This window comes from Panthera tigris, chromosome A1 (assembly GCF_018350195.1).
Source record: "Panthera tigris isolate Pti1 chromosome A1, P.tigris_Pti1_mat1.1, whole genome shotgun sequence".
NCBI lineage: Eukaryota > Metazoa > Chordata > Mammalia > Carnivora > Felidae > Panthera > Panthera tigris.
In genome coordinates this window covers 94,570,349-94,578,641 of record NC_056660.1, presented here as the reverse complement: position 1 = coordinate 94,578,641, position 8,293 = coordinate 94,570,349, and the positions used below count along the sequence as shown (strand labels likewise).

Sequence of the window (8,293 nt, the reverse complement as noted above, 5' to 3'; positions counted from 1 at the left end):
CAAAAATTAACATTAAAAATTTAAAAAGAAAAGAAAAGAAAAGAAATATTGATGGAAGGGAGGGAGGAGTTGTCTCTACCTTATCCTGAAAATGGCCTCTGCCTTCCTCTTGGCTCGCAGGTGGATAATAGCTCTTCAGGGCTTTGGGCTGCCTTCCAATGAAAGTTCCAATCCTTCCAATGAAAGTTCCAATCCGAAATTTTTCCTGGGCTCCAGACTCCCAACAGGCCTTTGGCTGAATGTCAGTGGGTCTGTGAACTTGAACTTGTCTGCATCTAGTCTATACTGCACATGGCAGGAAGAGTCCCTATTGGTTCCCAACCAGCCTCTATTGGGATGCTACAGGGCCCGGAGCCTCCTTGTGTCTTGAGACATCCATGATCCCATAAGGACTGTTGCTGTAGGAAGATAAGACTCCTCTGTTCTTCCTCTCTGAGAACCGGGACCCTTTGTTCCCAGACTTCCATGAGTGGTTTCGTCTGCCTAGAGCATGAGTGGCAGACAGGGTCCAAGGTGTGGCTCTGGAATTAGTACTTAGATCTGCAGAAACTTGGCCTCAGCCTCATCCTTCCCAGCCCTGCTTCTCCCTCATAAAGCAAGTTTCTTTCTTTCTTTTAAAGTCTATTTATTTATTTTTCAGAGAGAGAGAGCGAGCACATAAACAGGGAAGGAGTGACACAGAACCTGAAGCAGGCTCTAGGTCCTGAGCCGCCAGCCCAGTCGGGCTCAAACCCACAAACTGCAAGATCATGACCTGATTCGAAGTCCGACGCTTCACCGACTGAGCCACCCAGGCGCCCCCAAGAGAGCAGGTTTCTAGAACCATGGAAACTGATACTCAGTTACCACTGGATGCCCGCAGGGGACCTGGTGCGGGCAGAGTGCAATCTGCAGAGAGACTCCAAAGCCTCTCTGGCTCTGCAAGCTGACTAGCCCCAGGAAAAGAATGTTAACAGCTCGCCCTGAGCTGAGCGAGCTACAGAATCCTGTCTTGAAAGGAAGAATACCACCTGGAGGTAAACAAGAACTAACAGAAGGGGCCGGGCAGCAGCCCCCGCTAGCCAGAAGAAACAAGGCAACAGGCGGAATCCAGGATGGTAAAGAGCTAGCTGAAAACATCCCAAGGAAGTGTCTAGATGCTACATATTTCCAGTGCAAGAACACAAGCAACAGCAACCACACAAACAGTTTCAGAAGCCAGGGGCGGTGGTGCAGGCAACAAATGCGAAAGTCACCTGGCCAGGGAGTGCCTCTCCTCTCTGCAGAAGTCCTGAGGTCTGGCAAAACCAGTGGGGGGAGGGGAGGAGGGCGCTGGATGCTGGGCTCCTGTGAAAGCCCAGAGACCCCTCAGCATCCGGGCTGTGCGGCCCCTCCACTTGGGAATGCAAACCTGGAAGAGCCTGGCTCCTAAGAAAAGGCTCAGGTCCATGCCCTTAGCACAAAGCTCAGGAAAGCCAGTCTTCTCCCTCCTAGCACAGCATCCTCCCTCCTGGGCAGTTCAGCGCATCCTCACTGTGGCCGGTCGGTTGTTTGTCCACTGCTTCTGCGGAGCAAAGGGGAAGTGTAGGAAACAACATCTTCCACCAGTTGCCCTTCTCTTTTTAACAGTGCACCTTGCTCCCAGCTCCATCTCAAGGGGGGTGTGGGGAGTGGGGCAGCAGAGGCCCTCCTGACCTTGATCAGCCTGGCAATCTGACGGGCATGGGTAGTGCCAGAGAGGCCAAGCGGAGGCAGAAGCAAACAGGAGAGCAAACTCTCTTGTTGCCATCAGACAACGGGAGTCTGAAGCCACCGCCGTCGGATAGGCTGATCTTTCAAGAGAGGCAGGACATCTGCATCTGTATATGAAATGTCCCGTTTACAACGGTGGGTTGAAATGTTCAGACAGTAGTTTTTGGTGGGGCAGGCTCCGCCAGGCGCCTACGCCGCTCCGTCTCTCCCGTGGGTAGGCAAGTGCTCCTGCAAGGGCACCACGCGGCCAGCCCTGGGCTGCCCTGCTCCCTCCAAGCCCACCGGGCGATGCCCCAGAGCCTGGCAGGGCACCGCCTTACTGCCATCCAGAGCAGCCTGCTCTAGAAGAAGAGGTTTCCTCTTTCTGGAAAGTGCAATCTGCCAATCTGAGCAAATAATTCTGGCCCCTCCGCGGGCACCGTTTCTAGTCTGGAACAAGGCACCCATCCTTGTCCGCTGTGGAATCTGAAACACGAGTTGGCGGGATGGCGCCCACCGTTGCCTCATGTGGCCACAGGGGAAGAATGATAGCCTTTGGGCATTTGGAGCCCCTCTGAAAACAATGAACTGTTAAGAGTTTCGCCAAAGAATTACTGTACCGAAGTAATAGTTATTGACATCATTGCAAAGCCTCAGTCCTGTTCTGCCTTGTGTCTGTGAAATACCAGAGACACCAGCTCTTCCCCATTGTATGGACTGAAGCTGAAGATTGAAAAGGTTAAGATTGGTCAGCGCCCGGGGCACCCAGGCGGCTCAGTCAGCTGAACGTCTGACTTTGGCTCAGGTCATGATCTCAAGGGTGGTGGGATGGAAACCCGCACAGAGCTCTCTGCTCTCAGTGCAGAGCCTGCTTCAGATCCTCTGTCCTACCCCCCAACCTTCTCTCTCTGCCCCTCTCCCATCATGCTGTCTCCCTCAAAGATAAATAAAACATTAAAAAAAAAGACTGCTCAGAGCCCCCATCTGCAGAATCAGACTTAGGATTTGGACCTCTGGGGTGGGGACCTCCTTCTAAAGGAGGGGCCTCCCTACTTGAGGCCACCTCCAGTCCTCCAAACTCTGTAGAGATTCCACTTTTCAAAAAAAATTTTTTTAATGTTTATTTTTGAGACATAGAGACAGAACACAAGCAGGGGAGGGGCAGAGGGAGAGGGGGACACAGAATCCGAAGCAGGCTCCAGGTTCCAAGCTGTCAACACAGAGCCCAGAGCAGGGCTTGAACCCACAAACCACAAGATCATGACCTGAGCCAAAGTGGGATGCTCAACCGACTGAGCCACCCAGGTGCTCCTAGAGATTCCTCTTTTATTCCAGGGTAGGGACCTTCTTTCACCTTTTCCTCTTCTTTCCTTCCTCCCCTCACCCCTTCTCAGGAAGTGAGAGCCAAAAGTCAGAGGCTTCATTATCATAATAAGCCACCACAGTTTTGCACTCCAGAGGGGGTCCATATCAGCAAGAGAAAGGGTTATTTTGCTACTGGATTATTTATTCCCCTGGGAACCCCATGAGGGCTCCTATCTGGTGAGATGGCAAACTGTCTGGCAAGAGACCACACCTATAGCACATCCCAAGTATTACAGACAAACACTGAGTTACCCAGTTTCATATGATTCCTTGGGAAACACACACAATATGGAGCTAAACTGGATAGCAAGTAGAACAGCTTATTCAACCTCCTCTTTGAATGTATCACTCTCTGGTTTACCAGGGTACCACGTATCCCCACTTACACAGAGGGGAAAGTCCATCATTACTGGTGACCTTCAATATTTTTATGCATTCTAGTGTTGCTTTTAAGCACAGAAATATTGCTCATGGTCTTTCTTTCTTAATCAATCAGCCAATCATTAACAACTCGTCATCTCTGCCCTAGTCTTTAAAGAACATTTAGAAGGAGAATGAGAAATACTGGGTCCTTCATTGATCAATGGAATATGTATAGGCATACATGTATCTATATGCACATATATACTAATAATACAAAAGAATATCAAGTTGAACTGCTAAATGTGTAGAGACAGCAAGTTCTTCAAGAGTTCAAAGGAAGGGTCAAGGGATTACAATGAAAGAGAAATCAGGGAAGCTTCCTGGAGTTGGTGATGTCTGAACTACAACTTGAGAAACAGGGACAATTTTCCTGGAGCTTTAGGGGCAGGAATGACCTTGCTTTAGTTGATGGAAGAAATGAAATTCTGATTGGGTGGCAGTGGGGCAGCAGAACCCAGTAAACAACACGGATAACACTTTGGATAACGTGATGGGGAAATATCTGGCTTTTTAGTTCAGCGTGTGTTTGAACGGAGTTGAACAAAATCGATTTGTTAGTGGTACTTAGCAGAATACACAGGTGTCAGAAAGGGCACCCAATGCTGGGGCGCCTGACTTAGTTGGCTGAGCAGTTGAGCGTCCGACTCTTGATTTTGGCTCAGGTCATGATCCCCCGGTTTGTGAGATGGAGCCCCATGTTAGGCTCTGCGCTGATAGGTTGGAGCCTGCTTGTGATTCTCTCTCTCTGCCCCTCCCTCGCTTGCACTCTCTCTCTCTCTCTCAAAATAAATAAACTTAAAAAATTGACAGTAACAACAAAAAAAGACAGGGCAGCCAATGCTAAGCACTAGGGTGGGCAACTAATGTCTATTAAGAAGAAAGGAATCTTATCAATAGATAGGAAAATAACCAATATCTTTTTTGAAAAAGTGGGCAAAGGACAATATTAAGCATGATGCAAAAGAAGGACACGCACAGCTGGTAAGAACAGCTGCTTATATTTGGCACGACGTGCAAACCTTCAATTCAGCAAGGAAGTCTGCCTTTTAACACGTAGCCTCAAGAAAGAATTCAGAATTTGAACAAAATCCTGTGCAAGGATTTTCAGTACCTCGAGCTTATCGTGGTCAAAAACTAAAATAACTTCTTAAATGGAGAGTCAGGGACAATGTATAAGAAATGTGTTTATTGATTTTGAGGGTTGGTTGCGATATATTAGCAAATTTTCTAGAAGGCATCAAGCAGATCACGCGACCCTGTGCGGTGTGTATGCCATTTGTGCATAAAAGTAAAAACAAACAAAACTATCCAACCTAAATACGCACACACACACACACACAAATATACACACACACATGCATAGATATTCATCCGTATTTGTTTTTCTTTCTATCTATATGTATATATAGGGATACCTGCACACACATATGCATATATACATAGATGTCTATATGCCTAGATGTTAATACTCCTTATTTCTAAGTAGTAGGATTATATGTAACGTCTATTGCCTTCTTCTGCATATGCTTTATGTTTGTTTTATAACTGTTTTCCACAACAAGCATCTTTTTCTCCTTTAATTTAAAAAGAAGGAAGCTCAGAGAGCCCTGTGCAGCTCCAGCACGGCACCAGCCTAATTGCCATCGCGCAGCAGTCCCTGCCTCGCCCTCGTCCGCAAGGTCAATGCCAAGCACAGGGAGCAGCGGCAGAGGACTCACATCCACGACCTCTGCCTGCTGGGTCAGGGTCATTGCAATGAAGCTTTGGGGAACAATAAAATGGTTCCTTGTGAGAAACGAATATGGTTTCAATAAACAAAAAGGACACTGAGGAAGACGTATTTTGTACACCAAGGCTGCCATAAAGAAGAAAAGCCCCAGGAAGAACTTTCTCGGTGTAGTTGGTGGAGAGACTGGAATTTGATCTTGTTGCAGGAGAAAAGGGTACAGGGGCAGCAAAGGTCACGCACCCTGGTGGGGTTCCAGTGCAAGGCGGTGACACAGCTCACCAGAGGCATTATAGACTATCCAAGATCGGCCGGGTCCTCCACACAATCACCACCGGAGCTACCAAAGCGATGAGAGTAGGGTGAAAAGAGAGGGGATGGCTCTTGGAGGGCTCCCCAAGATCAGGGCCAACAGTCCCGGCACTCCCATACTGCGCGTAGGCTCCCAGCTTCCTGCTGAGCACAGACTGTGGGCGTGGACCCCAGGATCCCAGCCCTTCTGTTGGGGGAGAAAAGGTGGAGGGGGCTGACAAGCGGGGTGCAGGAGAAGAAGGTAGGCCATAAAGACAGAATGTGTATCGGGGTTATAGACCACGACTTCCCAGGGGTCCCTTCTTATCAAAGACGGCCTAGAGAGGATGGCAATGAAGAAGGTAAGGGGAATCAAGGAGATGAGACCCAAGGTCAGCAGGTCCCTCAAGGTTAGTACCCACAAAACTTCAATTTCCCACACAGAGGCTCAGAAAACTGGAAACCACTGGATAGCACAGAGACCAAAGCAGCGGACCCACCGGCTGAGACTTTGCTCCAGCATGAGCAGTGCAGGGCTGAGTAAATGCTCACTGACCGTCTCTACCACCGGCTGGTTGAGGCATCCAACAAGAACGAATATGAAATTCCAGCAATAAGAAATGAACAAAAGATTGGAGCTGAGGGCCTTAAGTGCTTGATTTTTGCCCATTGATCAGATACCCAAACTATCTGCATTAGCTATGCAGGATGGGGTTTCTATTATTTTTACCTAGTCTCTTTTTGGTCATGACAAATGTGTGTGTGTGCATGCGTGCATGTGTGTTTTAAAACCTGGTTTTTCTCAACACACCTTTAGAGGTTTTTTTCCTATGTGGTCAAATTGAAATTTCTAGGAACCTCATTTTTAATCTATAATAATAGTTTCCGACTTGCTTTTTCAAAAGGATCAACAAACAGCAAACACTTGTTAATAAAGATCTTAAAGGTACAACTTCTTTGTTTTCTAAGTTTATTTATTTATTTTGAGAGAGAGAGTCAGGGAAGGGCAGAGAGAGAGAGAGAGAGAGAGAGAGAGAGAGAGAGAGAGAGAGAATTCCAGGTAGGCTCCATGCTGCCAGCACAGAGCCCAAGCGGTACCTTGAAGCGTCGAACCATGAGGTCATGACCTAAGCCAAAATCAAGAGCCTGATGATCAACCTACTGAGCCACCCAGGTGCCTCAATAAAGACCTTAAATAATAAATAAATAACTTTAGGGGCACCTGGGTAGCTCAGTTGGTTAAGTGACTTCAGCTCAGGTCATAATCTCATGGTTAGTGGGTTTGAGCCCTGTGTTGGGCTCTGTGCATACAGCTAAGAACGTGGAGCCTGCTTCAGATTCTGTGTCTCCCTCTGTCTCTGACCCTTCCCCACTTGTGCTCTGTCTCTCTCTCTCTCTCTCTCTCAAAAATAAATAAACATTAAAAAAAATTTTTTTAAATAAATAACTTTAAAACTGTAAAGGTCAGATTCTTCTGTTAGAGCCCCAGTTAGTAGGATGGACGGTGCAGTGGTAATTTATTATGGTAGAGAATGTCCTGAGGAACCAGGCAATTCTGAGAGAAGCATCCTAAGGTTTACAGCCCAGAGCCCAGCATCTGTGTGGCTTAGCAGAGGGAAATGTTGCTTGCCTTCCCGAAGTTGTACTTCCCAGCATGTATTTCAAAGAGCAACAATCAGAGGTGGCAAGAGGAGAGGACACGAAACTTCAGTGACAACCCGGAGGCCCAAAAGGGAAATACTGGCAACAGGGCAGAACACCCAGCCTTGGAGGCTGCCGTTTTGCACATAGTGCCCTGGAGAGCCAAATCATATGCTCACAAGTGGCTTCCACATTCTGAAAACGTTGAGGCATGAATCTACATTCCAGAAGGGAGATGTCTGTTCCAAGAATCACCCTCAAATAAGGCAGAGGCATTTCAATTCAGCTCAGCAAGCTGCCGAGTGCCCTCTACTCGAGTGCCTCTACTCTGAAAAGCAAGACTCCTTCCCTCCTTTCCTCCCTCTCCTAGAAGTAACAAGGCCCACTACGAAGATATCATCCTCTTAGGAAGCATTTCTTCTATCAAATCACTCACTCTTCACAACAGCATCATCATGTAGATGAGTATTATTATACCCATTCTACAGATGGGGAAACTGAGTATTATTATACCCATTCTACAGACTTTGGGGCACAGCCAGGACTTGACCCCAATGTACTAACTGCCTCCTCCCTAGGTGACTTTTTGGGGCATTTACCAAACAGAACTCATTCAAAGGCAGGCGTTTGTACCAAATGAGACACCGCAGTGTTTGATATTTAAGCGAAGGTTAGGGCGCGATCATGCAGATGTTACCATCGTGCCTCGTTACACAATCAAATTAAAGTTGCTGACACACTGAACTGCGAGCCCAACGTTGTGTTTTGTTTTTGTTTTGTTCTGTTAATCCCACAATGGAATTGCTGATCCACTAATCAACCTTCAGCATGGCCTTTCCTCCTTGGGAGGGCCCCCCCCCCCCCCCCCCCCCCCGCCCGTGGAAGGAGGAAACACACTCCTTTGGAGGAAGCTGACCCAGCCCGGCTCTGGTTGAACTCCTGGACCATGGATCTCTGCTCTGTCACCTCTCCCCAGCAGGGCCCTGAGACAGACTGTGTTCGCCAAGGGAGGAAGAGAGGGCACGGGTGATTTCCTCCTTCATTTTGCTTGCTCTCTCTCTCTCTCTCTTAGAAAGGCTGCCGCCTGCTTGCCCAATACTCCCTGGAAACCTCTTCCCTGGGATTTGAAACAGACTG

At 47.9% G+C, this 8,293-nt stretch overlaps 1 pseudogene; it reads left to right on the top strand.

The window, feature by feature from the left end:
* The first annotated feature begins 5,181 nt into the window (after positions 1–5,181).
* LOC122230473 lies at positions 5,182–6,059 on the top strand (annotated as a pseudogene).
* Positions 6,060–8,293: the final 2,234 nt, after the last annotated feature.